This window comes from Oreochromis niloticus, linkage group LG20 (genome assembly GCF_001858045.2).
Source record: "Oreochromis niloticus isolate F11D_XX linkage group LG20, O_niloticus_UMD_NMBU, whole genome shotgun sequence".
Lineage (NCBI taxonomy): Eukaryota > Metazoa > Chordata > Actinopteri > Cichliformes > Cichlidae > Oreochromis > Oreochromis niloticus.
The window spans coordinates 21,524,239-21,552,082 of NC_031984.2; the positions used below are offsets into that span (position 1 = coordinate 21,524,239).

General features: G+C 42.6%; 1 protein-coding gene across 2 annotated transcripts in view; it reads left to right on the forward strand.

Annotated features, from left to right (window-relative positions):
* Positions 1 to 2,572: 2,572 nt before the first annotated feature.
* rerea (arginine-glutamic acid dipeptide (RE) repeats a) overlaps positions 2,573 to 27,844 on the forward strand; it is a 125,152-nt gene continuing 99,880 nt past the window's right edge. For both annotated transcript variants that reach the window (XM_005478185.4, XM_005478187.4), the window contains exon 1: positions 2,573 to 2,887. The gene's annotated coding sequence lies outside the window, so the exon portion shown is untranslated. The remainder of the gene's footprint in view (positions 2,888 to 27,844) is intronic.

Consider the following 27,844-nt stretch of genomic DNA (forward strand, 5'->3'; position numbering starts at 1 on the left):
AAAGCGATATTACAGCGTGAATTTTACCCAATATGTTTTCCTTTAGACCTACTCCCTCTAGTGTTCAGATGAAAAGGTGCACTTTCCTGACTTTGCTTTTTTTTAAAAATAGGAGCTGGTGTGGGTAAAGAGGGAAAGCAAGGGCGAGGTACACTTAAATGTTATCGCTTCATCATAAATAAATTCTGAAAGTTGGTTTTGTTGGACTTCCTCAAAACTTCTGGGCATGTTTTGGATATGTTTATATTGTATATACATATTATCACTATTATCCCAAACAGTAGACTCTTGGTACTCAATTAAATTCAAACGTGAGCACATGAAAAGTTGAAAAATTAAACAGTGTAAAGCCAATTAAACAAAATGGCTCAGTGTTAATTCCAATTTCAAAATAAATCAACTTAGCAATTTTCATTCAAAAGACAATAACCCCTAATAAATTAAAGTTTTGTAGCATCACATTTATTTAGGAAAGAAAAACTGTTTTATATTCCAAAAGCAAAAAAAAATAAACAAACAGGTGGCTTCAGATGTAGCTGAACTTAACAGTAAAACTAATGAGCATTAAATGCATAAGACGGATAACTGTTAACTCTACCTGACATTAATTAAATGAAACTAAATAAATAATTTCAATTCTCCAAATACATAATGTGCATGTGTGTAGTTGTCAGCAACCCAGTGGAGGCAATTATATGGGATTAAACTGTGTTAATTTTGTGATCATCTCACTTGAAGAGTTATATGTGTCTTTATTATCTTTAATGTACTCTAGAATTAGTGTTGCATTTGATCACATCTTCTATTCTATTCTATTCTATTCTAGTCTAGTCTAGTCTAGTCTAATCTATTCTAGTCCAATCTAATACATAATGATAAAAAAAATTCTCCTAGTGCAGCTATTCTATATAGTTTATCTGCTATTATTCTAAAGTCCTTACTGTATGTTATAGGGTCTAACAATATATTCTATTCTATTGTATTCCATAGTTCTCACCGTCAATTCAAGTATTACAAGATGCGTTCTACTCTACTGTTTCATAGCCTCTACTGCTTATTAAAGTGTCAACAGCAGTATGTTATTCTATTCTATTCTATGCAAAAAAAAAAAAAATAATAAAAACCTCTTATTATTGTTATTATTGTCTTATGTTATTTGTTATTGTTCCACAGCTCTTTCTGTATATTGAAGTGTTGAAAGAGGTATTCTATTCTCTTCTGTTCTCTTGTTTTGTAATCCACAGTTTCACTGTTAATAGCAAAATATAAATCTGTTACTGTGCATTCCAGTATCAAAAACAGTATTCTATTCTATTCTATTCTATTCTATTCTATTGCATTCTTTTCTGTTTATATAATTTATTTATCTATATCTTTATCTATATTTATTCCCCATTACACACACTCTACTCTACTCTACTCTATATTTCTCAGCCCTTATGAAAAGGACTTAAAGTGGTATTCTATTCTATTCTATTCCACATAATGTATTACATTGACTATTATTCCACAGTCCTTATCATATATCATATATATCAAGCTGCATTCTACTGTACTCTACTCTAATAATAATAAAACAATTCTAGTAAAAACTTCTCCTATTACAGATATTCTATAAATGTATATAGTTACTCTGTTATGATTAAAGTGAATAAAGAGCTATCCTATTCTATTCTATTCTATTCTATAATTGTAATAAAAACTTCTTCTAGTGATGCTATTCTATGAATATCTCTAGTTACTCTTTTATTTATTTCACAATTTCCTTTGTAATAACAAAATAGAAATCTTTCTATTCTATTCTATTCTTAAGCAGTTTTATAGTTTTTTCCATATTGCTGCTATTGAATTTTGTTATTATTCCACAGTTTTCCCTTGCAATAATAAAAACAGAATCTAATGCAACCGTTCTATGAAAGTATATAGTTACTTTGTATACTTTCTTATTGTTTCACAATTTCACTGGCAATAGCGAAACATAAAAGTACTGTATTTTCCAGTATCCAGAACATTTTGTACTATTCTATTCTATTTTGAAACCTTATTATTGTTGTTTAAAGATGATTGAGATGATTAAAAAAACTATAACAGTGACAGACAAACATAATATTCTATTTTCTATTCTATTTTATTTTAATTTGTGTATGTACACTAGGTTTATATCTATACACTACACAAAAAAGTCATTATTATATATATTATATTTGATTCTTATGCAGCATGGTATCAAGCTGTTTATCAGTTCAAGCAAAAAGTATATGCAAATAAGTGGTCTGTCAGCATTTTGTACTGATATAGTTACTGCCAAATTTTAGTCTTCCATTTCTGTTTTTATTTACAATATGCTTTATAATGTAAAACTTCAATTATTTTACCCGAAATTAATTTTTCCCAATTTGAATTCTATTATATTTTTCTGAGCTAAAGAATGAAGATGGACCAAGAGTTGGTACAGAATAGACACCCAGAGGATTCCCAGTGTCGCTGGATGTTCCCAGTTTTGGCCAGTGGGTGACGATATTTTACCGGTTGAACTTTGAGAACCCCCCAACTGTTCTCACCCCAAGATGAAGAAGGATGCTGTCATGCTGAGTGCCTCTCACATACACTAGTCTGAGCATCCCGGCAACGATTACTCCCTCTTTATTCTGAAGTCCATCATTTATGACAGCGTTATACCAAACGTGGTTCTCTCGGTTATAGCTACATAACAAACGATATACAGGTGGCACTGCAGCTGTTGTACTACACTCTGTAGTGGCGACACTTGGCTAACTAACGTTGGCTAATTGCCCCTGCTGCTGTTGCTGCTGCTGCTGCTGCTATTGTTTGTTGTTGCAGTCTCTCATCAAACAAATCACAGATGTTGTAGATCAAGCTCTTTAAGGTAAGTCCTGTGAGCTGCAATCAGCAGTCTTTTTTTTGCATTTGACGTTCATCAGCAAACGAGGGAGAAATGACACATATTAACGGAAGAGTATGTAAACGTTGGACTGTTAACGTACATCATTGCTTGTTAGCTATTTGGCTAATTTGCCTATTAGCATTAGCTAGCTAGTTAGCTGATAGACTTGGTTGCCCCTTGCTGTTGGTGTTGCTGGTTACTATGAACTAACGTTAGCGGCTAACGCCAGTGACTAGCACTGATTGGAGATGCCAGCTAGGAGCAGAGTAATGTCTGGATACAAACAGCTCGTTGGCACCGGTTATTACAGAGCTCGTCCAGTACACACAACACGACTTTAATTTATTAAACGCTTTGTGGTATGAGAGTAGAGATAACATGCAGTACCCCATAGCTTGCTTTTCCCTGTTTTGAATTACCCAGTGTGGTATGTCTTTTCCAGGGAATAGTCTTAGCCATTCAGCTATTGTCACTAGCCCTTGGAAACGTTAGCCAGCGAAGCTAACTAGCTGTCTTTTGTGTGTTTTGACTTGTGCTCAATTATTGTTATCTAGATCGCAATTCGTGGTTATTTAGGAGTGTGGTCTGGCCTGGTTTTAAACACCGGATGAGAACACATTCGTGCTGCTGTGAGAAAATGAAAGATGTAATCTACACTGAAGATATTTGTCAACAAATACAACAGCCAAAAGTGGGTTTAAGACTTCATTTTCTCCTGAGAAAGTTGAAAACATTTAAGAGACTAGATCAGGTGAAGGTTTTTTTGTGTTTGGAGAGGTCATACTTTTTTTATCAGTCGGCTTTTTTTGCGCAGGGTTAAACCAAAGTTGAGATGAATTGCAAGTTTGAAAATAGTAAACAAACGAGTAGTGTTTGGCCACAAATATGTTGCACAATTCCTCCTTGAAAGGCAAGAGTTTCAAAATATTATGCAGTCCATGCACATTTTACTACCTCTAACTTTAAAAGAGAAGAGCCAGCAGGAAAGTGTGTTTTTATTTTTATTGAGTGCTTGTGACTCATACTTGACTCTTTTACCTCACTGACTACACAGCCCTGAACAATTGAGGGCTTCACAATACACGAAGAAAGCGCACTATAGTAAATGATCAAAGGAGTGAGAAAATTTCGTTTGCTCTGTAAATGCCACGCTATTTTCAGTCCACTGAAAGAGTATAAATGAATTTAAGGACAAAACCTGCGTTTCCTCACTTGTCAGAGTGTCACAGTGTTAGGCTGGGCATAGGGAAATCATCGATAAATGATCTGATATCCTGATAGCGATGCACTGTAAAACACGCCCAGCACCACGTTAAGTTTAATGGTCGTAAAAAGCTTGGTCTGGATAGGTTTTGTTACTTTGCTGCCACCACATCTATCCAGTCATTGCAGCTCGTTCAAGTCTCCTGATAGTGACGTGACACTGAACACAGAGGTCAGACCAACTTTGTGTGTTTGTTATAAACAGAGAATTTAGCAATAAAGCAATCTCAGATACAACCATGTGGCCATAAATGTTTTGTGTCTATACTGCAGCATTACTTAAAGACTGAAGATTATTGTTGGTTATGTCTTTAGGAAAAAAGGGGAAAAACAGGGATTTTGCTAATCCTTACATCTTGCATATTCCCATCTGATGTTTTGTTGGCTTTTCCTCCTGCCAGTAGCTTAGTGGTTTGTGATTTTCTTTAACTACCACTTAGCCTGTAAACTTGCTAGGCTAGGGTACAGAGGTCTGCCATTAGAGGCTATATGTTGATTACTACTTCAGCGCCGCTTCGGCTGAAAAGCACCTTAATGTTTGGTTTATGGTTTTTCTAAAACAATATGTTTTAGGTCCGGCCAAGAGAACAATTCAGAGTAGCAGAAGGCAGAACATTTGTGCTGTTCCTTTTTTGATTCTTTCTGTCATGTTACTCGCAGAGCTGCTAAGTGGTCAGGGTGTTTTATAGTGTTTCAATTTGAGTGGGATCTCAGGAGCAGCAGTGGGTAAAATTACTTGGAGTCACCTATCCAATGACACACCCCGTCCATCGAATGTTAATCTAGCTGTGTGGCTGTAGTAGCAGCAGTGCCAGCAGAGTAATGATAAGAGAAGTGTAATAACCCTGCTATTTTCCTTTAATGACTAATACGCGTTTGAGTAATGGCAGCTTCCTGCGAATAATGTGTGGCAAAGGCCAGGCGACGCTGAGGAAAATCCCGTTTCACTGTGCTCTGACGCCTCTTTTGTTGGATGATCTGTCAATACACATGCGCTGCAATTCAGTGTTTACATGCCGCGCTCAAACGGCATCTCGCTGTTGTCCTCTACTTTGCCGTATCTTCGTGAATCCCCATAAAGGAGGATTCTCCAAGTCTTGTCTCACACTTTATTGTCAGAGCTGGAGGTTTGTTTCTGCCGTGCTTGACGGCGTTTGAAGCTGTCGTCCATATGTGGCTATCGTGTATTTCACATTCGGAAAGGTTGGGGTTGTGTTTCAAAGAGGGGTGATTAGGCTGATTTATTGTTTTGTTCGAGGCCGTTCTGCTCAAGGGTTTCATATACAGTATTTGATTATGCTGGCGAGAGAGGTTGGTAAGCAGCGAAATGTCTTCTTTTAAAGAGCCGGCACAGGAAATGATGTGTAATCAAGCATCTACATGACATTTGTAATCAAGCAAGTGCGTTGCCTTGTATTTATATTCTAATGACTGTGCACACTTGAAGCAGCATTAAGAGGATGCAGTGGACAAAGAAGGCAAGTGGATAAACTGATTTAGCTTTTTACTTTTACAGTGCTTGATATCAGTTTCTTTGCAAGATATCTGGTTGTTACATAGAAAATTAATGCTCTGAACAAAGGAGCAATGTTCGCTCAAAGACCGCTTGATGGGCCATTCAAGTGCTGTATATTCATTAAAAATAACAATCTGTCAGCACTTACTGACAGCACGCGCAACAAGCCAAGCTCTCTTTATTGTTCTCCGAAGATGTTTTTCAGTTCCCGTGCCAAGAGCTGGGTAATTGGCTGTAGCAAAGCCTTGCATGTGTTGTTTTAAGATATTGGACTGACACGCACAGGGCACACTGGCAGAAATGAGGCAAGCACACTCCCCTTTCCTCCTCCTCCTCTTGTTCTTCTTCCTCCTCCTGGCTTCTGCCAGCAAGTCAGAGGAGGCAAGATGCAGGATGTTGTTTTGTGTTCTCTGACAGCTTCCCTTCACCTCTCATAAGAGGAGATCCAAGCACGCCGCATCATATCTCATCTTTGTTTGATTCAGGCCTCTGCAGCTCCACAATTGTGCCAAGGAGATGGTATCGGCAAGCGCTGCTCGTGTTAACAATCGTGAGCTGTCTTGCTACATACTGCTGGTGGTATTTGATGTGATCAAATCTGCTTTCTGCACAAGCTCAGCCGTGTCGAAGTTGGTCTCACTTCATCTTTACAAACGCTGTCTGTTTCTTATTGGGCTGGGTTTGTGTTGACTCACATCTTAATTAATCAGATATATTTTGTCTTGTGTTATTGCTAAGCATTTCAAGATATTAAAGAAACTTTTCTATATATTTCATCGTGCAACTGTCAGTGCTCTTTGTGCTTAATGTGCACAAGTGGTTGGACAGTGGAATTTGTAGAAATCGACTGGAAAAGGAGGCTTTAGCTAACATTTGCGAGCCTTGTGAAGCGACAGCAAATATCTGGGAGTATATGGGAGTTTTACGCATTTGCTGGTTTCCTGTGTGCGCGCCTTACTAATTACCATTTAAAACGCAACATGTAGGCACAGGCCTAGTTTTTCACTTTATTGGCATAGCCTATTAATAGCACTTCATGGGAAAAAAAAAGAAGTGTGAATTAAAAAGGAAAGTTAAAAAAATAATAGCCAGCCATTTGCCATCACAGTAAAGGAGGAAAATGAAATGGTGTAGGATCAGCTGGCTGGCCCCTGAGGAGGAGGAGAAGGGGGGGGATGATGATGATGATGAGGAGGAGGAGGAGTACTTTGCTGCTGTGTGTGTCAGTGCTGATTAGGTAAGAGATTGCCTCATGTAATGACACGGCATGGCGCTAGTGGTGCAGAAACACAAACAATGCATACCAGTGTTTTTTACTGCGCACACCCCCTGCAGCTGCCTGCCTGAAGATGTTTATATAGACATATACACTCTAACCAGAATATTTCAACATCTTAGATAGACCCCCCCACACTCCCCGCTCCCTTTCCAGCGACACGCACATTTATTGCATCCGGGAGCCGATGGCCCTCTTTTCTTTTGTAGCACAGATGAAAGATGGGGGTGATTAAAGCAAAGGGGGCACAATGGAGCCTGTGCGGTTTCTCGATCAGTATATGCTGTTAGTATTGACAGCTTATATTTAGGGCTACATAACCCGCCAGTTTTATCTATTTCTATCAGTTTAAACCTAAAGCAAAACGGAGCATGTCATAATCTCCTCCTGCTTGTGACGGTTAAGGTTTCTGTGGACGTGTTGGACCTATTATTATATACACAAGTGTGTGCTGGGTTTTGATTCATTAGCTTGGTTATTAATAAATCTGCTTCAGGCTTAGATTCAGCATGATGTATCTTTTGATAAAATGATATGTAAGCATAAAGCAAAAAAATAAAACCAGACAAAAAACTGATTATGGTAAATGGCCGCTACGTGATACTTATCAGAGAGCCACTTTGATTAGCAAGTCTAAATGATGCAGTTGGTTTAATTGATTGTTTTATAGAGAGATGTGTCAATAACAGCTGTCTGCTGTCCAGACAAACATGCTTTTGTCATTAATTAAAAGTGGCCGTAATGGCTCGTTATGCTGTGTTTTTCTGCACAACACTGGGTATGCAGGACATTGATTTTCAACAGTGTGGATGAGACAAATTGCACATAGATCTTTTTATAATGTGCTGGCTGTGCCGCTCTGCCTCTGTGACTAACACAGATATCGCCCTGATGTTGCGGCTACGGCTGCACACGAGGCGCAGTTTGCGGAGCTGGAAAGCCTGTGAGTGATGTTTTAATGGAGACGGTCACGCAAGTCAGCGGTGATCTCAGGGTTCACGCTGCCGTAAGGAAGCGACCCGGGTGACATTGTGGCTCTCCACTCTCCTGTACACAAGATGCCTCGGGTAAACTGTGTCCTTGCTTGCCCTTGCAGGTTAGGAACACCTATTGAGCCTGCTGAGCCTTCAGTTTAGACACTGGGACTTTGAGCTGGATCGACTGGGTTTAAAGATGGACATCTTGTCTCTGTACCCCAGTTCCAGCAGCCGGCACAGAGAAAATGAGTTCTGAGGATTGGGTTTAGATTTGCCACTGTAGCACTTCCACTCTGATACACTCTAGCTGCCATCAGGGGAAGGTTGTCAGAGAGAGAGGGAGCGAGAGGGAGAGAGAAAACAGCGAAGCACAGCAGTGCTATCTAATAGATCAATTTGTAATAAATCTGTTGCCTCAAGCTGTTGTTGTTCGCTTCAACTCAGTAAAAGGTGTCTGCGTTTCTCAGGCAAGAAAATGCTTGTCAGGCTGGGCATACAGAGCTATCAGTGAATAAGACGCGCCTAAAGCACAGTAAATCATTTTCTCTGTGCTCAGTTTACATAGGTTGAACACACGGCTCTCTTATCAGCGCATTCCATTGGCCAAAAAAGGAGGGTTATGACCAATCAATAGGGCTGAGCGCTGAAATCAGGAAGTAACGCTCCCCTCACATTAAATTTCCCCCCATTATCCAATATGAACCATTAATCATGATGAAGGAGCTATCGATTAGGCTATGAGCCAAGGTTGGTCAATTTATTTGCCAAAAGTCATTGAGTCGGGGCGAGGATGTGTCGACGAAGTGCCGATTTACAAAAACCAAGCGACAGAATTAAAACGACCCCATTATTATGACAACAGTTTGATCTTTAGGGTAACAAAAGAGTAGGCCTCTATAAAAACCACATGGGACCTCTCCGGCTCCTCCTCCACTAGCAGCCATATGGACCGTACTAATTGTGTTTTACGCCAACCATTTTCACCGATCCATCGGGGACTTGTGGAAGTGCTGTAGCTATAATGTCACCAGCAGTAGGCTGGCTCATGAAAGAAACATTAGCAAGCAAGATGAGAAGACAGGAAGGCAATGCACTGCAAGTGTACACAATTATTGATTTTATTCAAATGAAATCTGTGCTTTTCTGTTCAGAATCCGATGTCTTTTTAATAATGATTTCTATTATAGCTTTCCTAGATGGAGCTTTTGTTTGAGAGAGGCGTTCAGTTTAGTCTCACACTTGCACCTTGTCAGAAGGTGAAATCTAATATCTAGGCATGATGCCAGTGTGTAAAGATATAGATTTAAAAAGGAGACTTGTAATCCCTTGTATTATCCAGTTTACACCATAAAGATGTTTTATCCAGTGATGTGATAGATTTTTTTTTTTTTTTCGCAATGGGGTGGGGGGTCTGGGGTTGTGCTGAGCACTAACAGATCATCTTTCATTCATTTTTCTTTTATGGCTACACAAATGCTTAGGTTAAAGCATTTCCTTTGCCCTTCAGGCCAGGGAGTGGTTATAAAGCGTTTAGAGTGCCAAGTGTGACTGAGGCAAATCTGTGTGTGTTTTAACGTGTCTGTGGCATGCAATCATGAAAAGGGCACATCTATGGAAATTAGATCCCACGAAAGAGGGGAGGAGCTTTGGAGCGGGGAAGGTGGGGAAGAGGAGGCAGAAAAAAACACGCTCTCGTTTCATTGTGTCCCCTCTAACAGTTTTCTTGTAATTATTGAAATTGATGTTTGCTGTGGAGCTGTAAATCTGCAAGATCTCCTGTTAATAAAGCGGCAGAGGCAGCCGAGCCGTTAGGCTGGGAAATAAAAGGTAATCAAGCCTCCAACATCCTGTCCCTCGCCCCAAAATGAAGCAGCAGAAATCCTAATTAACTGAGAGGATGAGGAGCTCTTACTACACTGCTTGCCTAGTCGATGCCAGAGCGCTGTGCTATACTGTAATGAAGATGCACTGCTAGTTTCCCCCAACCTCTCTTCTTTTTTTTCCCCTCACTCTCTCCCTGCCTTCCAGCTCTCTCTATCTTGCCTGTGGTATTTTTCCCTCTCCTCAGCTCCTTTCCTTCTCTACCTCCTCCTCCTCCTCCCTGCCTTGTCTGTGAAGTTGTGGATGTGACCATTGCTCGGAGTGAGAGGCGCTTTTTGTAGCCTGGAGGTTTCTGGAAGTCCTGCACAGGAAATCGGTGAGCTAGATGATGGCCTCTGTGATGGTTATTGCTGCTTATGTAAAGTGCCGTGAGAGCGAGGGAGAGGCGGCATTGATCTCGTCTCACTGATTTCATAGATCCTCTTTAAGATGACAATACAGTTGTCTTTCTGTGTCATCTTCAAGTGCTCCTGTTTTTCAAATCAGCGATGTAGCAAATTACTCCTGTCATCAGCCGCACATGCTCAAACGGCGTCGTGTCAGCTTTGGGGAGCTGAAAGTCAGGTCAAAGCTTGCTTTGCACATTTGATTTCATTTTTTTTGTGTATTCAGTAATCTTGTTTTTTTTTTTGGTTTTTTTTGCTCTGTAACTCTGGTATAAAGCAGCAGCAAGACATGCTCCTCGAGGTGAATGCCATGTTATTAACATCTCTGTTTTTGTGGAAGAGTGAGTGATCATCGATTGTCTGAAACCCGAGCTTTCCTCAGCCCCCCTGCCAGCTGCTCCTCACTATTTACCTGTAAACTTGTCCTTTTGTCTCTTGCTTTGTCTGTTGATGGCCTCAGAGCTCTTTCTTTGTCCCTACCCCCTACCCCCACCCTCCCTTGTTGTACCAAAGCAGCCCAAAAGCCTCCAGGGATGAACAGACAAATAGAAGACAGCTACAGGTGAGGCTCCGTCCCTCCATTCTCCCCATCTGTCTTTCTCCCCTGTGAGCACTCTGCCAGACAAGTTTTCAGGCACTCAAAAGCAGCAAATCGACTCACTGTAGGATTCACTGTCACTTAGTCGAGCTGGGGCACAGCAGCTCACTGGGAGGCCGGTTTCTCTTCCTTTCTCCATTTCGCCACTTCCTCAAATGAGGAAAACGATATTTGGCGTGGTTCTTTGCTTAGCCGAGCTCGATTCCAGCTCCTCGTAATCTTGCTTTGTTTCTTCGTTTATGCATTAGTGTGGCGCTGCAGATGACAGCTTGATTAAGTGCTTGTCACATCTCAAATAATTCCAACTGGATGGGTCCAGTCAGCTGCGCTCCATCTCGATTTGCTCCGGTTAATTTTAAACAGCGCGACTGACGGGCGAGATGGTCGCACGCCGTCGCACGGATCCCTAGTCAAAGTGGTGGACGGTTTTGTTTCCCGTGCACGTGTTTCATGATTGCGATTGAGCGCGGGGAGAGCGCCGTCAAAGAGTTTCAGTCTCTGCCTTTTTATTCTTGGCACAAAGCAAACGATCTGCTCGGCACAAAGCCAGCAAAAACTCCAGTAGATAAAGCTGGCATCTGGCTTCGCATCGTGCGTGTGTACTCTGATGCATCCACGAGAGCATCGACATGCGCCCTTGGTGTAATGAAAGCCAAAAATTCTCATAACAGTAGGAGTTTAAATTTCTCTCCTAAGTGCAGCGGCTTCCTCACAGGGAAGAGATTCACCAGCACCTCTGACAGCCCTCAGAGACCCTTTCCTGGAGAACCAGCAGTACTCCCTTTCTTCTCCGTTTCCCTCTGTATTTAGCACTCAGCCTTTTCCTCTAATCAACAACAGGGTTGTGAAAATCTCTACATAAAACACACAGTGCTACTTTTTTTCCTCTTTCTCTCTTTTCTTCTGCCTGATTCTTCCCCAGAGTTCTTTTTTTGTCTTGCCTGTGTAGCTGCTGCTATAAAGAGGATGACAACAGGCAGAGGAAACTAAAAGGACGAATTGTCTTTACCTCCCCCCCTTTTTTTGCTTTTCACTTTATCACTCTGCCTCGCTAATGCAGCTGCTTACATTACACGGGGCTCGTTCACTTTATATTTGCTGTCGCAGGGAGATAAAGACGATGAAAGTGAGAAATATGCGTGGCAATCTTTGGGAATTTAGCTTAGGAATGTGGATACATGTGAGAAAAGAGATCAGACTGGCTGTTTTTTTTTTCACCTTTTTTCAAACGTGGATTTTCTTTTCTTTTTTTTTTGTTTCATGGGTAAATGGAGCTCATGGGGCACAGGAATCGACAGGCGTGTTTTAATTGTTTGTGACATGTGAAATGAGAAACAATAACGTGCGACTACTACAGGGCCCATGAGATTACAGTCTGGTCGGCTGCTTAAAGGAGTGTCAGAGAGATGCATTACCACATCTCTGTTTCCCTTTCTGCCCTCTGAGCCATAAACCACTCACAAGCATTTAGCCAGCAGTGATTTCTCCACCGCTCACCTCCTCGCCCTGTTTTGTGATCCTGTGGAGAGCATACCGTTAGAAAACCTCCCAGGCTTCCTAAACGAATCCTCTGTGTGTCTGTGTGTCTCTGCTTGCAGCCTTGGTACTCGGCAAATATCTGCAGCACCACCTGATTTGACTTGGTAATGGGGCATTGATGAGTCTGGGGGGAAATCGTGGGGGAGAAAGAAGAAGGAAAAAAAAAAAAAAGGCACAAAATCGTACAGCCCCAAACCCACTACAGTGAGGCGGCACCAAACACGGCGTCAGTTTCTCAATAGCAATTGACAGAAATGGAAAAAAGAGAGGGTGAGGTAAAAATGGAGGACTATAGAGATATAGCTGTCATCTGTTGATGCCTGCAGCTGCCTGCTATTGCTACAGGGGGAGGAAAAAAAGCCAAGAGGTGGAGATGAGCTTCAACACCCAGGCTTCAACTCGATTTGTTTTTTTGTTTCTGCTGTTGTTGTTTTTTTTTGCCTCCACTGTCCTGAAAAAGTAGGATTTCTAACCAGAACAGCAGATTATTTACATCCTTTAGCAGAGCTCATTTCTCACAGAATACTGAGTTGTGTGTAGAGGACATAAAATGCAGCCAAGCCAGGCAGAGCACGGGAGATAAAAGCAAGATTGCTTAAGCACTCTCTGTTACCTCTAAAGCACATTTCTATTGCTGTTGATGTAGCCACTAGTCTAATAATTCATCTTCCCTGGTCTTTTTTTTTTTTTAAATCACGGCAAGCCTTGTGCACACACACACACATACACGCACACGCGCCCACACACAGTAACCGCTCTCAAACACAAATTCCTCTCTCTGCTGAGGGTAGACCCCTTCTAATATAAAACAAGCAATTCAAAGATGAAATGCTCGTCATCCTGCCGTCTCACCACGGCCAACAGATGAGTAGTGCTGCTAACAAAAAGCAGGGACTGACTGCGCCCAGCTCCCTCGCAGGGGCATCTTGTCTATGTTATCACTCCAGCTAGTGCTGCAATTAATATTAATGTGCTTTAAAGCACGCTCCAGCAGCCCCGCTTCCCTCGCTCCTCTCTCGTTTGCTCTGTGTGTGTGTGTGTGTGTGTGTGTGTGTGTGTGTGTGTGCGCATGTGTGGATGTGTGTTTGTTACTCAGGAGGAAGAGAGCAATAAAGCCAGCATGGGATAAGAATCTAGGCAGGATATGACAGTCCTCATGTCAGCTGTCGTAGAGCTGGAGGGATATGTGGATAAAGACAAGGGATGAAGCTGAATCCCAACCAGCCAAACAGGCAGGTAGTACGGCTTGTAGGTAGAGGCTTCCAGTGTTCACAGCGGCTGGGCTGGGGGCTGTGCACAGCCTGTTTATTTAGTCATGTTGTAATAATGCTTGACCTTTTCTTTCAAGTCCGCAGGCTGACCTTTAGCACCTTACTCCTCTGCAAATCAGTGTGTTCGTGCATGTGTGTGTCACGTAAACACACACACACACACATGCAGAGGGAGAGTGAGACAAGCACCTCCTTTGCAGGGAGCTTCATGGTCTGCCAGCTCTAGGAGTGGATTGTTCCAAATTAGTATGCATTAGGTGGTTAGTGCAAAGCATTTAATTATGCGAGATGGCACTAAACTGTCTATGTTATGATTAGCCCAACACGTTACAACTTTAATCTCTTCATTTCCCCCCCCCCTCTTTCTGCGGGTGAAGAGGAGATACATTGGGGATATGTGGGGGGGTGGCTTATTAGGGATAGGTTTATGATTTTTCAAGTCTGTCTTAAAGCAATGCTGATTTGCCCGTATTCTCATGGGTGTAGGTGTTGATATCTGTAACAATTCCTGCTCTCCACTTTGGACCTTCAGCTTTTTGCTGTAATGCAGTTACACTCTTAAGAAATTGGGGGTAAATTGCATAGCCCTCTTTCAGTGCACATTAAATTCCTCTGTGGCACATAATAAGCTTCAACAGTCCCGCTATGCTAAATCTAGCTGGTATCTTTTTAGAGTTAATATCTATTTAGCACAAATTTCCTCCGTTTTGTTTCTTAAGTTAGCTCCCTGTGGAGCTCCTGTGGGAGGACACTTTAAAGTAGTTCTGTTCTCATCGCTAACTTGGAAGTGAATGTATCCTGCAGATGTGATAGCATGAGTAGTTTTTCCATATTTGTGGTTTGGGACAGAAACGATTAGCTAATAATGTGTCTAATTGTGTTTGGAGTCTGGCTGTGTGACGACATTACTAGCTGCCCATGACGCGGCTAATACGGTGGGTGTACTGGCGCTTTAAGACCTTTCCATTTGTTTGCCTTAATTTCTTCTTTTATGACGTAGTATTTTTATGTGCTTTATAGGGGCTGTATAGTGTAGTGGTTTACACGTTTGCCTAATAAGCAGACGGTAACTGGTTTGATCCTGGAAGGAGACACAAGCCCTGCTGTAGTGACCCTCCTTTGAATAAGGGAGCAGCCAAAAGTAGCTTTTATTTTTTGGTGCTTTTATCTGAGGTGTTGTGAAAGTAAAAGGCGATCCCGTAAGACGTTCCTTAGAGAGATCAAGAGTGGACCGTGTTGCTACTGGTGGAGAAAACTGACATAAATACACTGCTGGCACAGCTGAGCTGAGCTTGGAGAAGGACTGCCACAGCAGGAGAGGTGCTATGAGAAGAAGACTGAAAAGCACAGCTATGTCATCATAAGCTGACCTACCAACAAAGAAGAGAGGGTTAAGTGCAAAAAAAAAATAGATGTGTTGGTAATTATCAGTCAGCCAGCGTAATATGGAGAAGTAAGGGCGAAATGTTGCTAAAAAGGCCGCAGAGATTACTTTCCAGTTAGCAGCTCACTTGTTACATTATTTGCCTCAGCTATATAGAATCGCATCTACAGTGTCAGTGAGTGTATCTCCCAAGAGCATGTATTGATATGGTAATCGAGAGGTTGTGATCTTGATCTATTTTTGTATAAATCTCTCCTTAAATTCCAAATCCGCACTTGAGATCAGTTCTCTTTGTAACATGAGTGATAAGTCGGCCAACAAAACCTACACGTGGCTACTTTAAGGTGTCCATCCTCCGAGCTTGGCAAGGAAGAAATAGAGGGGAGTTTGTGCTAAATAGACTGTGTTTCTGAAATATTGGCATTTTACCTCGGACAAACTTGGCAGTGCATTCTGTCACCTATTTCTTAGAGCGTTGTTGTGTTCTGGGGAAAAACCTTTGGTGCCCAGATGGAGAGCAGCGGAGAGAGTCACAGCTTCTCACATACACGTGGGTACATCAGTTTTATTTTAAGTCACAGAGTCTTGAAAAATCCCATCCTTTAAGAAACGCTGGCATATTCCCATTAGATGTCACAAGTATCCTCACTATCTCTGCAGCTAATGCTTTCTCCCTAGAAGGAGTTTGGTATTTCGCTTGTCTCCCCTCCTTCACTCCCCCTCGGATACTTTGTCGGACGATATTGAATCAAGCCTTTTATGTGTGTACGTGCATATCCCCGCTCTCTGTTTTCACTGAGCCACTTTTCATGGAAGGCAGGCCTTTTTAATCTTGGGCAGCACTGGCAGAAGCAGCCTGGGCAGAGTCGGAGCGAACCAGGCAGCCATCCAGCCAGGCAGTCAGTCGCTGCAGCGGAGCCCCAGCAGCTCCCCGGAGGAACCCATTATACAGGAGAGATATCAAACCATGAATCATTTACGCCAATCCTCCCATCCCCTCCCTTCACCTACCTTTGCACGCAGCCCTGACGCCCGGCCCCGGCCGCCTGCTTGCCGCTGTCTGCATCATTAATGAATGATTATTGCATTTCATAAACATGGAGCTACAGTAATTAAAGTGTTATCGATCCCTTCCACGTTGACTCCAAGGTGAAGAGAAATGTTTGCGTGTCCTCCACTTACACATTTTTTTGTTACAAATGCTGGGTAGAAAAAGTCCCTCTAGGAACAATAGGCAGTTATTTATTTAGCCTGAGGGCATGATACATATTTTTTTTCTCTGTTTAGACACTTGAGAAGTAGTCTTGAATCAGAGAGGATGATGATGAAGATAGAGCTGGGTGGGGTTTGCGGGTTGCCTCTCATTGTGCAGCGTGTCGGTGGTGTTGGAGTGTTTCCCTATGTTAGTGTTTGGTGTTTTGCGTAAAAGGTGGAAGGACACGGAGGTTAATGTGCTGGAAAAGAGTGATTTAGGTCAGTGGTCGTGTCTGCATCTGTCACTCTGACAAGCTGGCGCTTTAGGAGGCTGTGTGGTGTTGAATAAAGGAGAGAGTGAAAGACAAGTGAGGAGAGAGCCGGCTCTTTCAAATGGAAAAGAGGAAAACCTGACTTGACTGTGATTTGCGCTCTCAGCGACAGGCACAGTGTTACAAGCAGCCGTTTGATATAAACCTAATCAGTTTCGCCTCTTTATTGAGGATCAAGACAGTTAAAAGTCTCTGCAAATAAGTGCACGTCTCCCTGCCTCCCTTCCATCTGTTTTCCTTCTTTACTCCCTCTGCCCTGCTGTCATTTCTCCCGGTCATTTTTTCCTCCTCTCATCTCATTTTCACCATGCTTGTCTCTTTTGCGCTCTTAACATCTTTCCACTGTTTCCTCATTCCTCAGCCGCCACCTCCCTCCCCCGACCGTTTCAATCAGGAGGGCACTTCAGCTTCTGCGTAAATATCACAATCGCTTTAGGAGGCAACAGTTGTGTAATTCTAGACTGATAGCGATGTTTAAAATAACAATTTGGCCAATAGCAGAGGGAGACTGGGTTTTTTTTACATTTTGGGTTCCTCCTTTTGTTCGAGGGAAACAACGAAATCTCGATTATGAATAAATAACAGTTTGAAAGTATTTCGATCTATCTCTACATGTTACAAATGTGCAAAACTGGATCTCCAAGGACACACAGTATATAAACACGGGCCACAGTCAGTAGGCCGATGTCACTTATTTGACGTCGTTCCAGTCAGTGAAGAGAAAAGAATCGAGAATCCATTCTGCCATTCATTAATGAATGAGATGTTTGTTTGTTTTGTTTTGTCTTTTTTGGTGCTGTGTCCCCATGAGCTGTTTGGATTACATGCAACTTACCCTCCATAGTTATCGGTAAAATTTCCCTTTCTGTTTCAGCACCTAAATGGATATTTTCCCAGGAATTATTTATTTTCATAGACGCAGAGTTTAATAGGCTCTTTGTTAAAACTAACTAAATGTTTATTCACAGCTGTTGTTTGTTTTCACCCCAAAAAAGCGCTAAATAAAGTCATCACAAATACAGAGTCGTTAAGGACGACATAAAAATGCGAAAAGCAGATTGATCGAGCCATTAAGTGCGAGATAGCCCGGTTCAGCGAGCTCGTGCTGATTAGTAGCCTTTTCTCCCTGCCCTGTGCCTTGTCCCTTTTGTTAGTGAGCCACATGGCTCTCTACAGGGCTTAGTCTAATCAGTGCTAAATATTCAGCGGTAGCCCGTAGCCTAATCAGGCAGAGCATAATCATTGTCAACCAATTGCATTCCTCTTGACCTCCCAGATGGAGGTAAACTGCACAGCCTCTCCATAGCACCGCCTCAATTACTGCAGTAGTAATGGTGATAAAGAAGAGCACAAGCTCAAATGAAAATGGCTGATTGATGTGGACACACATGGCTCATAATTGGATTATAAGGAAGAACGTTACTGGCGTTAGGGGCACAGTCATGGTGCAGGAATCGAAACATTGACCAGGTATTTAGTGAATTTTTGCCCTGTTGTGAAATACGACAGCATCCCCAGGGGTCCTGCCACCTAAAGCACAACCCTCTTGTTCCTCCTCTGCTGCAGTGTCAAGGGGGTGGGACTGTATATCTAAAATGCTCATGTGTGCTGCCTGTGACTGGCCCTCTTATGCTAGTGACAGCTGTGGGGTCAGAACAAAAAGCTGTCTATTTCCGAAGCAGCCATCCCTCTTCTTTCTCAGAAACACACACACACACACACACACACACACACACACACACACACACACACACACACACACACACACAAAGAGAGAAAGAGCCAGTTGGAGATTTGCGGAAATTGCTTGTTTTCACTGTTGAGGCATTCATCAATTATGGCTTCCAATCGAAGAATTAATAGTGTTTCAGTGTGATTTGTTTATATTTTAGTTTGTCTGATTAACTAAAAAACTGAAACAATTTCTGTTAATAAAAAATACTCACATTTTGAGAAGGTGTAATGTTAGTTGATGAATTATAGTTTTCTTTATTATGCTTTAATACATTGATTGATTTATTTGTTTAAGGACTTGAAGATTATTTTGCTGATGGGCAGTTCAGAGCTCTTCTTGTTGTCAGACTGCTCTTCAGTTGTTTCTGTTGATCCAGGCTGAGAGCATGAATAGAGGGATGTAACTAATTGACCCTGGCACCTTAAAGGGGCTGAGGTAAAGTTGGGGAGCAGGTGCTGAGTGGGTTGCCCACCGTCTCTCACGCCGGTTCTCGTCTCGGCGTGCGTATCCCCGCTGAGCACCAAACAATCCCCGCTGACCGATTGGCTCACACGGCTCTCCGTAAGTGCAATGATGCTGGATGCCTGAGCCTGCGTGAGCAGCATAATACCGACTAATGCCAGAAGGAGCGCTCTCCCCATTTTTATATCACCGCTCCCCTCAGCCGCTGCTTAGCCAAGCCTGGCCAGTGCAGTGCAGAGTGGAGCTGAGTGCCTTCCTTTTCTGCTCTCACTCTGCTCCGCCTGGCAGTTTATTAAAAGGAATACTAGCTTTTTCCTCGCGCCCGGATGTTTGATTTCGACAGCAGCAGAAGCTGTCACGGCAGATAAAAGGTAGCGGGCGCCAGAATTACGGTGCACACAGCATCTGTATTTACTGCGTCATTCTCCCTGCCTCTGACAAGGGAGGAGGAGGAGAGGAGGAGAAAATGGAGGACAGGCTGCTGCGTTCATGTGTCTTTACATTGACATGTCTCATCAGGGAGAGAGGTGGACAGACAGTCTGCAGTGAAGCCATCAATCAGCCCTTTTCAATACATCTGTCCAGCACACTGTAATGCTCACACATAAAGACTGACAAAGGAAGGCATTATTGGTTCTGTTGACATCTTTTTTTTTTTTTTTTTTATAAACCACCTTTCAGATGGCTTTTAAGATGGAGTAAAATAGCAGGGTGATTGCCGTGTGCTGGCTAAAAATGTCAAGGAGGCAGTTCTGGATTGATATGATTGCTGGCTTGTTGCTTTGAGTTTTGTTTTTTCCAAATTAGCAAGCACACAGTACACAACAGAACAGTAAATATAACAGCGATGGAGCTATCTTATGTATTTGTATAATGAGAGGTTCTTTGTTCTCACCGCGGGTGTCGTTGATTCCTCCGATGCTGCCACTTAAACCTAATCAGTTAATTGTGTAAAATGATTTATTTTCGACTTCAGCTTTTGTTTCTGAAAGTATTCTCTCTGTGCACCTCTCCTTGAAAACAACTCAACAGAGAGATCCATTTTCCTGGCTGTATCCCTAACTGAGGCTGTGGGTCATGCTAATTTTTCATCGGCATCATTTCATTGAGCTTTAATTAACACAACAAGGATTCGGTGTCCTCCAGTGTCATCTGCTCAGACAGCTAATACAAACTCATTAGCTCAGCTCCCTCTAAAACAGTACTGTGTTACCCTGCATACTACTTGGGCATACATAAAAAAAGAAAAAAAAAATCCAATACTGATGTATTCATCTGTGTAAAATAAGGGTTTTAGATCATGCCCTGTTTTAACCTAACCCTGCTTTAATACATTACTATCCATGTGCTCGTTTGCTTCACCCACTTCAGCAGCTGCCTGTCTTCTTCATGCATCTCGATGCTGTAGCCTGTGGTGACAGCAAGACTAATGTATTCACGGCACCGCCACGGTGAGAGGCATTACTTTACCTCTGCTTAATTGAGGGGAAACTCCCCTGACACCTGCTTAGTACAGCACTAAGCTGGGAGAGCGGCCAGACTCAACCCTAGGAGCATGAGGCCACTGAACCCTGACTGAGAAATAACGCAACCCCAGACCACCCAGGGGCTGCTGGGGGAAGAAATGATTTAATAATACTGATGAGATATTACACCGACTCTTCCTCCACTGTCTCCCTCTCGTTCGCTCTCATTACTTTTTACCTGGTGAGGGAGACAGCTCTGACTCTGTGCCTGAAGGTGTATTTAGATGGGGCTGCTAAATATTTCAGACCCTGAAGACAGAGACTCTGAGTAAAAAGAAGAAGCAAAGAAGGGAGCAAGAGGGGCAAAAAAAAAAAATCAGTGCACAGGGGTTTGACATGGATTGTGGAGGGAGGTTAGGGAGTGTAGTCAAGGGCAGTCAGGGCAGGCCTGTAATTGGCTGACACTGGAATATAGCAGTGGATTTGTGTGTGTGTGTGTGTGTGTGTGTGCCTGTGTGAGTGTGCAGTCAGGCAGTGTCTGAATACTGTAAGGCCAAATATATCGCTCCAGCCAGACTGCATTGCTTTCAGAGTGTTGATATGCTGCCATCACCTTGCACTAGAGTGAATGTTGATCTCAAGTACAACAGACACTAATATTATTTTCTTTGGGCTCACATACCAAACTCCCCCTATGTCTGGAGCCTTATAGGCAGGGTGCCATCTGAGACTCGGCATGACAGCTCGACTGAGCTCCTGCCTCGTTTTTAATTGTCCCAGGCCCCAGGGGCTGCTGGGAGCTAGCTGGGCGGGGCGGAACATTTTCTCCAGGGGGATGAGGAGAGGTGGGTGACAGAACACTCGCAGTGTCAGATGCAGGTGCAGAGAAAAGAGATGGAGAGGGGGCTGACAAGCTAACCGTGGGGAGCCAAGTAGTGGGAAGCCATTCACTAAAATGAGAGAGGAGAGGGCTTTATATAAGAGGAAAGCTCACAGGAGGCATCCATTTTCCTGCTCCAGCACCGCTGCACACACAATATGTATTATCCGTCCAGTTATCAACTGGTCTGTTAAATGACGTTGTTGCTAGAATTTATGTAAAGAGCACAATATGGCCGCGGTGTTATATCAACAGTACGTTTTTACAATGTGACGTTTAGTAGCACTACTTATTCAGAGGATGAAAAATGTGCTCCCTCTTGTGTAGTTGTTCTGTCATCATGACCCAACACTGGCTGGTGGATCATAACATTCTATTCCCTGCTATGGTTCAGCTTGGTGGTTGTGATTAGGCCTGGAGTGAGCAATGTGGCTTCAAGATCAAATTGCAGTCATTTTGAGTAGAATCACAATTCATGACCTCAATCACAGTTCTCACTACAGATGTAGTTGAAGCCATGTGATCTTAGATGTGGTGTTTGCAGAAGTGCTGCTGTGTTTAGTCCTTTTAAATTGAACTGAATCTGTTCTCCCCTTTAGCGCAGTTTGCTTGTGCACTTGTGAACATGGTGTCCGTAACCAAAACCACTATCAGACCATTTGGAGGACATGATCTTGGTCTGGTTCTAAACTAACTTCACAGCGGTTGGTTTATGGTGTGAATGTAATCTGACACAACTGCAAAACGAGCGCTGTCAGAGTGCCAAATACCTTCCTATAGTCAAGTATGCTTTACATTCTGGGATCCGGCAGGATAGATGAGCAGGGTACACAAATAGTCAGTATGGGCTAGAAACTAGCTATAAATTCTCCTTGTTCTCCGCTAGGCCAGCTAGCTCGTGATTGTCTATCATGCAGTCACTGGTAGTAATGGAATTGGTGGCGTCATACCGTCTTTGAAACCGTAACTCCTGTTGTACATTAATAAAATAGGAATAATACATTTAACTGAATAGTATTTCTGTCATTGAGTAGCTAGGGCGGCAATGTTTAGACATCTAGTCGACCAGTCATGCACATTCCTAATTATATGCAAGTATTTTATTTTGAAAGTTCAGCTCCAATCAGCTGGCCTGAGCTTGTTTATCCTTACCTGCTTAGCAGTCAGAGGGAAGTTCAACACAGCTTGGCTTTTTTTTGCATTATCTGGCTGGATGAAACCTAAAACCCCAGTTGGAGACAAAGAGTTTCTCAATTTTCTCTGTTGAGCCACACTTTCTAATTCAAGCTGCCTGTGTGGTCACAAAAAGTGAGGTTTTCATACATAACGTGAGACAAAATGATCCCTATGAGTGTCGCCTACTCTGATCAGAGATGATATCAGATGATGATGATAAAATGTTGATAAAAATCTATAGAACATAAAAACATAACCGTAAAATGCAACACAGTTGTAAATAAGATAAGAGATTAAAGCTCCAGAAAATCGTTAATCTTCAGATTTAGTGCACAGAGCGGTAAAATAAACATCTTAATTCAATTCAATAATTCAAGCGAATTATTTTAACGTGGAGTGAGCTTTCACTGCTGCCATTTATTTCTACGTGACCATCCAACATCATAATAAAGGAGATGTGGAAGTCACTTTAGTTTGTCGGCAGATCAAAATTAAAGTAACTGTACTGATCACACAGGTCTTCTTGGTGTGTGTTCTTTGTTCTAGTTGATCACATACCAAAATAGGACTGTTGCTGGCCGGGCTGCGTCGATTTACAAAAAAACATTCAGAAGTTGTTGCAAACCATTTGCTGGGCACAGGTTCAAATATGTGAACAATTTTCTCCATTTACATTTTTTGATTATATATTAATTAATATGAGGTTATTAATTTGAAAATGCCCCTTTGGGTTCTGGGAAATGGTCACAGTAGGCTCATTTTTTTCACAGCAAATCAATTTATTGATGAAAATAATCTGCACCTTAATTGATAATGAAAATAATTATTTGTAACCCATTTGTGATTGTGTAATTGGCTACACTCATATAGCACCGCAATTTAGCCTATTCTCCAGAAGTATTTTATTAATTTATTACTTCCCGTTATATACTGTGCACCACAGCCCAGTAAATATCTTTGGACTCCTCCTCCATGTTGTGTTGCAGCGTCAGTTTCTTCCCAGTGTTCAGCCTCATACCATATTTTTCTGTGATGTTGCTACTGCCTTGCCACACATTCTGCAAAAAGACCGCAATTTGTACTATTAATCTGGCAGCTACATGAAAGCTGAGTCAGATGCTAGAGCCTCTTTTTGTCAGACAGTTTTGATTGCTGCAATACACTGTCAGCTTCAGTCGTGATTCATCGCTCTATTAAGGTGAACATATATCCAAAATGCTTCTGAATAAGGCAGTACATGCCTTAATGTGATTACACTTCCTCTGACTGTGACCGTATTCAGGTTAGGTTAATTGGAAAAGAATGTCTACATAGCAGTTTATTGTTCAGAGTGTTGTCCCTATTGGGTAAATTATTGTACAGCTACAGTCCTTGTAAATATACTCGTTGAGCCGTTGAGTTTTTTTTTTTTTTTTTCCTTTAGTAAATCATTTGAACAATTGCAGAGCTGTTAAGGGCTGCTGGAATGAAATGTTGTGCAGCTGATAGGAAGCAGTGGCATGAATTCGGGTCTTGCTTTTCCTTTGCTGCAGGCACGGAGACGTCATCAGCCCAGCCTCGCTGGGGTCAGAGTCTCTGTAAATAGCCCTGAGGGGATTCAGGCTGCACTGATAGCATACCTGCTGTTACCCTGAGACGTTATCCAACTGCATGCCATCCCAAGCCCAGGCTCCCTCCCAGCTGCTGTGCTCTGCTTTGCATTGTTCTGCAATACCTCACACAAAGATGGAGTGGGGCCATTATACCTCTGGCTCTGTAACGCTCCCTGCAGACACACATAAACATACACACTCATGCTTGCTTACACCTACACCAACAAGCACGCACATAACTGCAGCTATTCACATTTGTCGCTGGGTTTAGGTCTTCATGTGTTTGTCATTGCAGGTACAAATCTTTGCACAGCCATATGAGACCCCCCCCACACACACATACACACAAATCAAGCTGGATTGGGCTGTCACCACAAAAAGCTCTGCAGCGGCAGCACTGGCTGGCTGGCTTTTTCGCAAAGGGGTCAGAGTGGACTGCAAATTACAGCTGGTGGCCAACCACGGCCTGTGATGGGTCTCAATGCGCTCTGTGTTTACCCACACACCTGCACCTCCTCGGATGGTAGAGGCGGTGAGCACAGCCGAGAGCACACAGCCATTTTGTAACACCTCAAGGAACTCTCCTTCTTGTCTCCCTCCTCTCTCTGTATGAGGAATAGATGAGGTGGTGCCATTAAGTGAATTTGCTGTTATTTCCCCAGGCTCTTAGCTGAAGATGTCAAACCTCAGCCAGTGAGGCAGCCAAGGATGACTGCCGACTCAGGCAGAGGCTTACACACACAAACACACACACATACGCACACACACACACATTGCACTCTGCTACGCACATGATCAGCTTTCATGCTTCTGTGTAATTTATCAAATTGCTTGGGCATGTGATGAATGGGTCTAGATCTCAAAAGGAAAAAAAGGCATTAGGTTTGCATTAGGTTGCTGTTTTTCCCCGTGTAACTGCTTAGAATTTAATTACAGTCAAAGGTAAACATCGTATTCACATTTTCTGAAACAATAATTCTGTAGGCCTAATTGCTTTGTAGTTTCACAGACTACACTTGAGCGCTTACACGAGGGGAATCAGCTTGTTAAACAGAAACCGCTCAATCCCATTACATATACTGCAGACTGCTACATTCTTAGTGTGTGGAATGAGCAAGTAGGCTTAATATTCTCTACATTTTCTCACAATTGTCCGCACTCACACATCCTTACTGTAGAAGAGGCTGGTTCTCTCCTGGTGATTTGTCACAGTTCCCTATTGTATCACACACCGCCTCTCCTTCACACTCCAAATCCCCCCCTTCTTTCTTTCTTTCTTTCTTTCTTTCTCTCTCTCCCTCCCCTCCCTCGCTCCCTAAATCATTTCTTTACATGTGTGTGGGTGCCCCCTCTCGCTGTGATTCTGATACTTCATAACGGCAGGAGGAAATTGAGCTGACCTTGAGGCTGCCGAGCTCCTTTATAATGCTGATGTATGGGGCTGTGAGCGCAGGCAGCCAGTAAGTGAGAGGCATGTTTTTATTTGCCGGGGAGCAGGGCCCAGTGTCAGGACACATAACAAGGTTCATTTCTCGCCCACTCGAGCTAGCTAGTACGTTGGGAAGCTTAGTGTCAAGCATTCGAGTCCACTAGGTGTGATTTAACTGCATTAGCCTTTGTATACTGGAATAAGTTGCATCATGCTGCCTAAAGGATGATGATGGGCAGACCCATGAAAAGAATTAACCCTCTCCCCCCAGAGTTCTCTAAAATGTGACGTGCATGGGAAAAGTGTTTCTGTTGATAAGGCCCTTAGCTCAAGAAGTAGAGATGATTTCATATTGGATTGTGTCTTTCTTTGGGTGAGCACACAGTGGGCAGTCTTGTAAGGGTGATGCTATCTGTTTGTGTTACCTTTGGGTTGTTGTTCGTGTCATATTATTATCGTTAGTTGTTCAGTGTAGATGGCCCACTTTCCTTTCTTCAGCACCTCTCTGCTCATCAGCGCAATCAGGTACCTCCGATCACACAATCTGACTGCTCTCAAATTATTGTCATGATTGAGACCAATTCAGCAGCAGGAAACAGCAAGAGGGCTTATGATTTAAGCATGAACACTGTTCAGGAGGTGGACCTGATGAATTAATAACTGCAAAAAAGAGAGGAAGAAATAGTAAATGCAATCCAAAGCCCTGCAAAATAGGGAAAAAAAGATGCATTTATATTTTCTAGAGTTTGCTGGCATTTAAGTAAGTGAGGGAGGTTGTTAGATACAATTTGTTGCACGTTGTAACATAAATGAGCGTTCCAAACAGTGTTAAGAGATGTAAGCAAGTAGTTAAAACACTTTAAAGAGATTTCAAAATAAGTTTTGTTTTACCTTACAGCACTATGAAACCAAAATATAGTCAGGTTTGTGTCATACTGAAGAAAAGCAACCATAAAGTCATCACGATTGAGGAAGTGAGATACCAGATCAGTTAAGCATGTAGCTGCAAAAAGCTGTGCATGTGGCAGGTTGGTTGGATTGCACTTGACCACAGACATATTTATACTGTTGTGTCTGCTGACTTCGTGTTCACCTTTTATAATAAATGGGCAGCATAGTGCTAACAAGGGTTAGCACTATGGCCTCACAACAGGAAGATCAGCCAGATGGGCCTTTTCTCTCTGTACTCTCTGGCTTTGGTCCACAGTCCAGAGACATGCATGTTAGTTTCATCAGTAGTTCTAAATTGGCTGTAGGTGTAAATGTGAGTTTGAATGGTTGTCTGTGAGCTTATGTTAGCCCTGTGATAGACTGGTGACCTATCTCAATGCTAAAGGGGTAGCATGGGTATGTCCTTGAACATGACCAGGATGTACTCCGCCTTGCACTCGGTGATAGCTGGGACAGGCTCCAACACCCCCATGACCCTGAATTTGATAAGTGGAAGAAGATGGATGGATGAATGGGTTTTTTTTCACTTAGCACAAGAATCAGAATAAATCACTCAAAACCACTTCCATCCATCCAGTCTAATTCCATATGATGCTATTGCTGTTGTCTTCCACTCTGACATGGGTGTTTAAACATGATGGTGACAAAGAGACAGTAGAAAAAAATATATAAAAATATTACATTGTTTTGACTTTGTTAGAAATGTTAAACTGTTGTTTGGGGCTTTGTGTCCAGCAGTAGTGGCTGTGGTTGACATTATGAAGAGCAGAGGAAGCTCACCAGCGCTGCCAGCTTAGTTCACTTCTTATATGGCACAGATCCACTTGCCTAACCCCATGTCTGGATGCCGCACTCTGAAAACAGGCAGGGACCCAATTCATTCACAGCCCATCCAACAGCACATCGACTGTGTGCGAAATATGTTTCGGCAGCTTAACAGCAGCAGACTCATCAATTGATCCAAATTTTGCCGTCCATTGATCTTGGCACACGGTGGGTCGAGATAATTACAGTGCATGTATGATAATGATATCATTAGCAGCCCGTGGTCAGTCTATTAGGACAAGGGAAACGCGAGTAAAAACAACCCAAACCATGCATAGAAACATTTGCGCTGCCAAATGCTGGGGAGAGTGGTCCAAATCTGCTTTGCAAATGCCTCCCTGTCACTCTCCCGACTGCACCACAGTAACAGTAGCGTGGTAAAGAGGCGGGCGAGCCTTCTGGTGCTGCTGACTGGCATTCTGTGTGTTGATGAATGTGGCGGCCTGACGGCTCAATGTGCTTACCTAATTGGAGCAGCTCTGCTGTCACACCGAGTTTCTCCATGTCTCTCTTTCTCTCAGTCTCTCTCATGTAGTAATAGCAGTGTTCTACTTGGCTACACACCTGTGTTACCCAAAGGTTAATAGAGCTATCTCCCAATACAAACCAATCACCAGGTGATCAGTTTTATGCGCCTCCATAGGTGGCTAAGGGCACGCATGATGACCAGAGTAGCCATTTTGAATGAGGTTGTCAGGTTGCTGCAGGTTGCTAAGCAAGAAAAATTTATTGTACATATATTGTAAATATAGGCTTTACCCATGTTTTGTGTAGCTGTAAAGGGGAAAGGAGTATAGTGTGTTTGC